The sequence below is a fragment of the Pyrgilauda ruficollis genome, unplaced genomic scaffold (genome assembly GCF_017590135.1).
Source record: "Pyrgilauda ruficollis isolate IOZ18807 unplaced genomic scaffold, ASM1759013v1 scaffold22, whole genome shotgun sequence".
In the NCBI taxonomy this organism is placed as follows: domain Eukaryota; kingdom Metazoa; phylum Chordata; class Aves; order Passeriformes; family Passeridae; genus Pyrgilauda; species Pyrgilauda ruficollis.
In genome coordinates, this window is record NW_024521428.1 from 3,739,574 (window position 1) to 3,749,266 (window position 9,693).

The following is a 9,693-nucleotide window of genomic DNA, read 5'->3' on the forward strand; positions in this document are numbered from 1 at the left end:
GCAGCCTGATGTAGCCCCATTTACTCCAATCCTTTGCACCTGATCCATCAGCTGGCATGTCACAGCCTGTCTTGGCATTTTGCAAAAGCAAGCCCCTGGGCCTCTCTTCTCCATGCCTTTTTGTTCACATCTTCAGACAAAGAGCTATCTATAATTTTTGTCACTTTCATTTCCAGTATGTCACTACGGATTATGAAATGTAAGCCACCGTCCTCCCATTTAATGGAGCACATCACTGTGGATAATCTCCCTGGAATGTAAATCAGTTTACTGTTACCTGGTTACTGCTGGTACATGCACAAAATGGAGAGGAAATGGCTCTAGCAGGCTGTAGCTTTAATATACAGTGTTGAGTATCTATCAGACTCCCCTTATTTTAATAGCTGTGCTCAGAACAACACAGAGGTGTGATGCATTCGTCTGCATGCACAGGAATATGTCCGTCTGTATTTAGAACATCATGATGACAAGAATCATTCCCACAAGCCAGGTTTAAATGAAAGTTGCCTATCACATCTTTTTTTTTTTCTTCCAGAGAAGCAGCTCATGGTCTTTCCAGGAGGCAGCTGTGCAGACTGCCTGCAGGGCAGGAGAGGGCATCATGCCAGCTGGGAGGAAGGTCAGCCTGGGTCACACACCTCCATTCTTAGCATGGTGTCCACCAGTCTGAAGGAGCTCATGGCAAACAACTCCGTAAGCATGGCATAAACGCTCTCATTCCTGCATTTCACATCCAAATTGGAGAAAAACATTGCAGAAAGGAGTAAGATCCAAATCAAGCCTTGGTAGCAGCTCTGGGAACAGAAGGTGTGGGGCTGAGGAGAGCATTTGGTGCCGCTTACTTGTCTGACAATGCTGATGCCACTGTAGCTTTAAGTCAATTGTCACTGAAGGATCCAACATCCTTTAAATCAGTTTCTCTCTTGCAGGCAGATTTTTTCTAATATGGTTTGAGAAAGGCTCTGCCCTTGAACTGGAGGCATTACAATAATAATGCAGGCTTGCCTTGCTTTTGTCCCCACAAAGTGCTGAACACAGAGATAAGGGTATTCAGTTTCCCCAGTAAAGCTCTGTGAAAAAGTACACGTGCACATGCGTACATGAATACAAGACACACGTGGTCACAGAGATATTGGCACAAAAAATGCTGAACCTCATAATGGACATGTCAGAAACTAAATCCTTTGTATTCAGAGAAGCTGTGGTGTTTTAATGGCAGTGTTCAATACACTCTCTACACTTATCCATGTAGAGAAGTGTTTGCTGCCAGAAACAAGGGCATTTCCAAGCAACAAGTGGACTATGTGTTGTTTATGTTTTAGCACAGAACCCAATGGGCTTTACAGGAATGACCAGCACTGACAGATGTGACCAAATTGTGGCTGAGAGCACAGTGACAACCATGCAGCTGACCTCTAATGACACTAAGAAAAGCCCCTGAAGACATTAACCAAAACTCTTTCTGATTCTTGCAGGATGCCACTTCTTCAGCAGGTTGTGTATTCACCATGCCAAAGTTTTGTATGACTGTCATTTCCTATTGTGTTGCATTCCTAGATGTGGTCCTCAGAGCCTGCCAGGGGGAGAAATCCCTATTGCTAAGGAAGTCCCAGGCAGAGGATGAGGAGAGGGGACAGAACAAGGCTGTGAAGGTAACTAGTTTTCCTTCTTTGTTTTGGGGAGAATTCAAGGGCTATCTCACAATGAAACCTCATTTGTCCTGATCTCTGCATAGCAGTGTCCTGGACTGCTGATTTAATTAATGGGCATTTGACAGGTTGAGGAGTGGGTAGTCTAACCAGTACCTAACCAGATCTTTGATTATTTAGCAACATTTAAAAAATATTAACTCCTCTGTTCATAATGGATCATTACTTCTTATTATGAGTTTTTATCTTATGCCATTGATCAGTCACTGATTAGTGGAACCTAATCTTCAAGTGCAAAAATATTTTGCTTTACCTCATTTCCCCAAGTTTTCAAATTTCCCCTTCTTCTGCCAACAAAATCACTCTACAGTAGTTCTGATTTTACTGCCAACATGAAAGAGTTCAGAGACTCTTTCTGAATTATACAAGACAACTCATTCAAGTTGCCTCTTGAGCCCACAGAGGATCTTTTACATTGTCCATGGACATTTTTCCTACAATTGTATCTAAAGGTTGTGCATATTGCATTCAGGTTCCCTTGCTTGAAATGCATAAAGTTAAAAGAAGAAACAGTCTCAACCTCTTATTGTGTAAATCCTTCTGACACAGTTTCCATGTTTTTGTAGGAGATGAGAACTGATCAGTACAAAGTAGGTCAAGAACTCCTGAGAGACACAGTGACTGCTTTTGATTTTTCTACCTTGAAGTTCAAAGAGCATGAGTAAGTTCATTGAAAGAGGAAAAAAATTAGTTATTTAAAGAAATAAGGATTCTACTTTACATGTAGTGGCCAGAGAACTTAAGAAAGAGGAGCAGGTCATAAACAAGGTGGTGTGTGCATGCACATGCATGTGCCTGTATGTACTTTCCAAATATTGTTTTGAGACAACACTACCATTAATTGAGGATGAACATTTCCTAGCTTTAAAATCTGCTCTTTTAATAATGAGTTTGGTAAGAAGTTTCATTCTATATGCTACATCAATACAATATGCTTTATATCAACCTCAGTAGAGCAACTACATCTTCAAAAAATTTACTATAGCTAAGGACTACATGGACAGAAGTTTAGAGAAGACAGCAGCTACTCTCTCCTTCAGCTTCTGTAAGCTGAAGTAAGTAGTCTTTATATAGCATGGGAACTTTATATTTTAAAGGAGCTGTACCCAGTAAGCCACTTGTCTTTAGGACCAGGCATTGGTACCTAATCCTCTTTTATTTGCAGCATAGACATTGCCTACTTGTTTAGAGCATGGTGTAGAGCAACAGAAATGTTGAGGAGAGTGATGATACACACTAGTGAGGAGTTACAGGATTGGGACTTAGATCACCCGTGAGAGAACTATATCCGTCAAGAAGAGTGACATTTTTCACTGTTCTTCTGTTCAAGGGACAGACTAACTGGGGAGTTTCAGGGGCATCAGCCTCAGCTGCCACACGAATGTATGCTAAATCAGGTAATGAGGAAAGAGCTGCACCATCTCAGGCCCTCCTGGCCATGTTGTGGCTGCCTCTGACCCTGGTGAACTGACATTTAGGAGAGAAAACAGAGGAAGGTTAATGTGACAGATGGAGACAAATACTGAGAAATGATGGAGGGCTTATCCCAGAAACACTAGTGTGGTCAATTTAAAAGCTGTTACTTGGATAAATTCCCCTTTCAAGTAGTGAAAGATGTTTGATTAAAGCTGTGTAGGTGGCTAAATTCTGTTCTGAACAGCTCTATCACTATTAGAGATATACCCTTTGTTTCATACCAGAGACAGGGCAAAAAAAACTGTCTGCTGAGTTAGAGGTAACATGAGTAAAAATTGAGAGTAAATCACTCCAATTTACCTTGAATTTCTTTACTTTATATATTTTTGTTAAACACTGCATATTACTGCCATTTGAAAATAGGCTTTTCATGCTCCACACCACTGAAAAGATGTGCTATAACATTACAATGAGCTCTTGCTCATTCATGCTTTCAGTGGTCCACTCAGAAAACAGTCATAGGAGATGGTCTGTCCCTCCTATAGCTCAGAGTGGCGGCATCTATCTCTCATCAAGTCCTGGATTTGCCTCAGGAAATCCCTCTTGCCCTCTTGCTTTGTGCTGTGAGTGTCCATCCACTGCCAGGCAGGTGTGCTTGTTCTGTGGTACCTAGGGATGAAGGGTTTGTTTTGCCCTACAGCTTTCTCAAGACAGAGAAAGGATTAGGGAAAGGATTCTCTGAGATACAGGATTGCTTTGCTTTGATAAAACTTCACCTATGAGCACACCTGGACCTGTTAGAGCACCCAGCTCTCCCTGAGCCCAGCATGGGGCAAATAGGCTTTCTCTGGTGGCACAAGAGCACAACCTGTCTCATGGCACCAGTGGCCCTGGCACAAACAGGCATCACCTGCCAAACATAAGCACATAAAGCTGTTGACAAACACAAAGGCACAAAGAGTATTTTTAGAGGCTTCCGAGCCTTGCAATTGTTGAATAACGATAGGAATTAAGAGCAATGTTGCAATAGCTGTGATTGTCAAGAGATAAATGTAAGTCATCATTAATAGTGAGGTAATATTTCTTCCTAGATTAGCTGATGTAGCTGGGGAAAAAGAAATATTAGCCCAGATGAGCCCCAGGGAGCAGAAGCCCTTCTTCTGGTTGCCAGGTTCTGTTTCAGACCTTGATCACAGCCCAACAACTAGTCTACTCTTTTCTAACTGAATCAGTGAATGTAAGGAGAGATGCTACTTCTGCTAACAACTCTCATCTAGCTAAAGTGGAGAAATCAGATTTGCAGCTCTGGGATAGGCTCTTTGTGAATAGCTCTGATTCTTTTTCCTGCTGTGCAGTGACCTCAGCCAACACGAAGTGCATAGCTCTCCCTCACTAACCTGTGAGTCTGATTGGTATTCTGCAAAAGTCCTCACAGTGCCTTTTAGTTAAAGCAAATGTCAGAAAACACAAACTCCTGTTTTCTTTGTGAAAATTCCTCCAAAGGAAATTGCAAGAACCCTAACCACACAAATGCTACCTCTCAGCACAGGCTGCACATCCAAGCACTTAATTTGGACTTTTGAAAGAAGGGCTGTGCAATACAAGATTCAAGATGTTTACTTTCCTAAGTCTCTTTCTGGCCAAGAAGAATGACTTCATCCACAGGGTGGTCCAAGCTTTGTTTTGTGTTCCTGGAGCCCAGATGCCCACTTGGAGACTTCCCTCGCGAGCCATGTGGACACAGCACCTCCCTGAGCTGAGGGTTTGGCTGCACTTAAGCACAGTAGGAACATGAGGAACTGCTGGACTTCCCCCAGGGTGCAAACAGCTGCTCCCCATCACCTCCCATCCCACCACACAGTCACGGCAGAGGCACAAATGAGACAGATGGAGTCAGCCCACAGGCTGGATGTGGCCTCCAGCTGGAGCTGACTGACTTCATAACTTGGAGCTAGTTAAGCTAAGGATTGATTACTCGGTGGCATTAATATCATCTGTGAAGAGCATGACAGTTTTACTCTGATGGCTACTGGGTATCTTACCTAACCTCAGATTCCTGCAAGTTGGGTGTTGAAACCTGAAGTGATCACCCAAGGCTCCCTGCACAGCTGATGCAGGGAAATGGGCATCTCCAGAGGGTCAGTAGTCTTATCTGTCTTTGCCATCTCTTCTTCTGTTTTTCCTACAAAGGGAGTGAAAGTCTGGCTGGCTCAGGCTTGAACACTTTAGCCTTTAGATACCAAACTTCAGGCAGATGAATCTCCCACTCATTAAGGCAGATTACCAAATTAACTAGAAAGTCTCACTAGCCCCTTTCTCGAAAAATTACCCTCTCAGAAAGCTGGTAAATAAGTAGGATCCTCACTCAAAAATCCTTCTGCCCTATATGTGCAAAAATAAAGATTACAGTCTCTGGAGTATGGTGATTTTCTGGCCTGTTTCTGGGACAGCCTATTTTCCTGTACTCAAGAGCTTTCTTTTTATACGAAAAGGTAGCAAGCCCCCACCAGATTTTCCTTTTCCATCCCCTTTAAATAAGGAAGCAGCACCTTCAGTGAGCATGGGGATCCCTAAGGCCCATGTCCCCCTCAGTGGTCCATCACTTGCCAAGCAGGTCTGCAGTGCAACCCAGCTGAGGGGCCCAATCCTTCCAAGCCTTGTCATAGAGCCTCCAAAACACAGCCCTGCTTTCCTCACCTGAGAGCTTCTTTCCAGCAATTTCAGTGGAAAAAACTGGAAAGAAACCCTGCTCGCCTCATTCTTTCTATTTCTCCCTCGTTGACAAGAGAGCTTTCAGCTGGTGGACAGGTATTGAATTTCTGTGTGCCTGAGCCATGTGCAGTGCAAAGCAAGGTTAATAGATTTTACGGCCAGAGGGAGTATTCTGATCACCTCATCCAACCTCCAGCATCAGGCAGGCCAGAGGCAGGAGCTGTAATTACACCAAGATTCCAGCAGAAATGAAAGAACACAGTCCAGACCTAATTGTCCTGCCAATCACATCATCCCACAAGTCCCCAGATTCTTTGACCCTCAGTAATTTTTCTGAGGAGAGTTTATAATCACAAGGTGTCTCAACATGCAGCTCGCGTCGCGTGCGAGAGAAGACTGACGTGTTCGGCTTCAGAAGAGGAAGAGAAGAAATCCATGTGTATCTTCCTGCAAGTGGAGTTTTGATTTTGATTTTTAGATTTTTTTTCTCCACACAAGGCTAAAAATACAAAAGGTAGGTGTAGCTTTCTCCTTCCCTGGCAGCTCTTTACAGCTGTTTACAGCTGTGCTGCCCTCTCTCTATCTGAGAGAGGCTGAAGGGCTCTGGCCTGGCTGCAATTAATTGTGGCTGTTGGCCCCTCGACCTCTTGTCTGGTGATATGTTTCCAAATGCATTTCTAAGCAGTTCCAGGACTCTAATACCCTCTAAGACAAACTCAGAAGACCTACTTTGAAAAGTATCTAGAGGGTAAGGAAACAGTTACCAGACAGATTTATTGCTGAGTTTTCCTTCTGTTCAGATATGTTAATAAAATGCCATTCTGGTTTAAGGAAACTTGGACCAGAGAGTGTTTAGACACGACTGCAATTATTCCTTGGAGCTGGCCTCATGTAAGCTTCTGCATTAATGAGGGATCATCTCTATTTGCACCAGTTCGCCGGCAGCACGACCAGCAAGCAATTAAATTCTAACAAGCACAAGGCTTGCAAGAAGACTCTCCCTGCACACAGACAAAGGTTGCTCGGGCTTGAAACCAAGCAGGGGGATGTAAGTCTCCTTTTCTCACCCAGCCAGCCCCTAATAGATATGGATTTTTTTCGCAGTTAATACAGTGGCATGCCCTTATCAATTGCTATGTCATCAAGTCCTATGGAATGTGTAAATTCTCCCTCTGCTGGAGCGTAATCCTGTTTGGCAGAGCATTACAAGGGCTGTACCAAGAGTGATTGAGAAGTCGCAGCAGAGAAGCAGGAGAGGACTTTTGCCAGGGTGTTTTCAGCTGCAGGGGCCAACTTGGCAATTTTCTTATCATCTCTTTCCATTTCCATCCTCTGACATTCCAGCTCAGTGCTCAGCCACCATTTAGAGCAGGTGTAACTCTCCTTTCTGGATTGCCCCGATAATACTCTCCAAACCACCTTTGGCAGTGCCAGACTCCCTGAGGAAGGCAGGAAATCTGCCTTCCTCACTTGGATGATCTGGAAAGAGGTGAGCTTTCTGCAGAGCAATACTGCTCCAAGTGCCCCTGGGTACATCAGTGGCTCAGAGATGCCAAGTGCAGTCCAATACTGAAATATACAAACTCTCCCCTTTACGTGCTGTGGTTTTTGTGTTACCTTTTAATGCTTTAATATGATATGCCTAGTAAATCTTGAAATTATGATTTTTAAAGTTTCTAAGATATAGAAAAGCATTATTAAAACTTTATTATTTTTAAACTTGCCACTTTACCAGTAGTTGAATTTCCAGGTGAATTACTTTCCTGTAAAATGTCATGCTAATAATAATGCCTGTAACTCCCAAAGTCATCTGTTCCTTTCCTTTGTCCAAGAGGAACAGTTGCTTAGTTTGGTTTTAAAGACTCCCAGTGGGGTCTGTGGCGTATCTCCTCTGATGATCCTGTCCAGTGCTTCATTTTCCATCCTGTTAGAAAGCTTTTACATAATGCCTAACTTAAGTTATTCTTGCTGCAGTATGAACCCATTATTTCTTTTGCTCTTCACAAGGGAGAAGAAATTTTTCCTCTTCTCTCAGCATCAGTCTTTTGCACATTTGAGGAATATTATCATTCTCCCTTCCCCCATTCTTAATCTTCTTTCCTTGAAGAAAAGCAACCCAAATGGAGTAATTCTTTCTGGTAGGTCATGATTTCAAGCCCTCTGATCCTTGCTGCAGCTCCCTTCTGGATTCTCTCCAGCTAGGCCATATCTCTCTGGGATGCAGTGCCCAGTGCTACACAAAGTACTCCAGCTGAGACATTATCTCTGCTGAGGAAAACAGACAAGATAGTGTATGAGTTTTCTGTGCTACATTTAGTAATTTCCAGAGAATCTACTTTTCCAGAAAGAGTAATAAACTATGCCTTTGATCCTGATCCAAGCAGACTTTCTTACTAAAAAAAAAAAAAAAACAAAAAACTGGGAAAGAGAGAAATTAATAGAAATCAAAACTTTGAATGTGTCTAGGAAAAGGAAACATTCTTAATCCTGTGCATGGTGCACTGGATACTCTTATATAAACAAATATTTGCTGAAATGTACTGGCAGAACAGGTTCAGGAAGTTAAAATAAGGAGGTTTAGCTGCCAGTGAGGAATGAGGTCTCGTGTTTTCCCAGTGATCTTTGGTAGAGAGCAGCCCTTAGTCTCGGTTTTCATGGTTCCAAAGTCACCACTGTTTTGGAGAACCCTGGGATATAGCACACAGTATCAAACTAAGCAGCACATCCAAGGCAGTTGTTTCTTCTCTCTGAAAAGACTAGCTTAGGATCTAGCTTTTCTTCCCTTGTACTTGTGTGCTTCTCATGATCCTCTCCAACAATGAACAGTGCCATTTCAGTAGGGATGAGGTTTTACCAGGACCCTTGCCTAGCAGCATAGGAAGCTATGGTAAAATGAGGATGAAGTTCACCCCACTTGGCAAGAGCCCCAGGGCCCTCACATAAAGCCTGCATACGGCCAGTCTCCTTTGCTGTGGAGACAATGACCCTGTCACTGCACAGTGTCCGTGGTGCTGCTCAGCCCCGCTGGTGCAGGCACAGCTCCTGAGCCTCGGAGCGGTGAGCGCCCCAAAGCCACGTCTGCCCCACCATCCCCTGCCTCCAGTCTGGGCTGCAGGCACCCACAGCTGGGTTTCTGCCAGCAGCCTCCTGACGTGGTCAGCCCAGAGCCTGGAGCCTCGTGTGTCCCTCTGCAGTTTGTGAATGTCACCTTTTAGCAGAGATTATTAGTAGGCTTTGTCTGACTGACAAGCACTTGTGTTTCGCCTCGAATCTTCGAAGGCAGCAGGCGAGGGGGCAAAGAGCACTAATAGAATTCTTCAATGTCATTTTAATAGGATCACTGCTTTGTGCTAGCTATTTTTTCCCCTCTTTATCTTTTCCTGTCCTCTGCAAGGCTCTGTGTTAATGCCCTCTGGTGATACGGAATTCTTTCCAAGTTTCTCAAAAAAAAAAAAAAAAAAAAAAGTCCCACCAGCATTAATTATTGTTCCAGGAGGATATCTTCCCTTAAAGATGCAAGGTTTCTCTGAAGCCATCTGTCTGGATTTTATTCCCTTGGGACAGAGAACAGTTAGCAACTCAGTATTTCCAAAAGGAAAACCGCAGCTCATGTAGATAATACAAATGACCCAGCTGCCCTGGCAAGGGAAGCGCCGTCTCGTGTGCGGTGTGTTCCGTACGCTATCCATCCACCTTCCTCAGTTAATGAGGCTCAGACTTCTTCATGCTGGTCAAGATAAATATAAAGCTCCCTAACCCTGAAATCACCATAGTGAGGTTGCCATGGCAAAAAAAAAAAAAAAAAAAAAAAAAAAAAAAAAAAAAAATTTAGCCCCCCCAAAATTTTGTAAAAAAC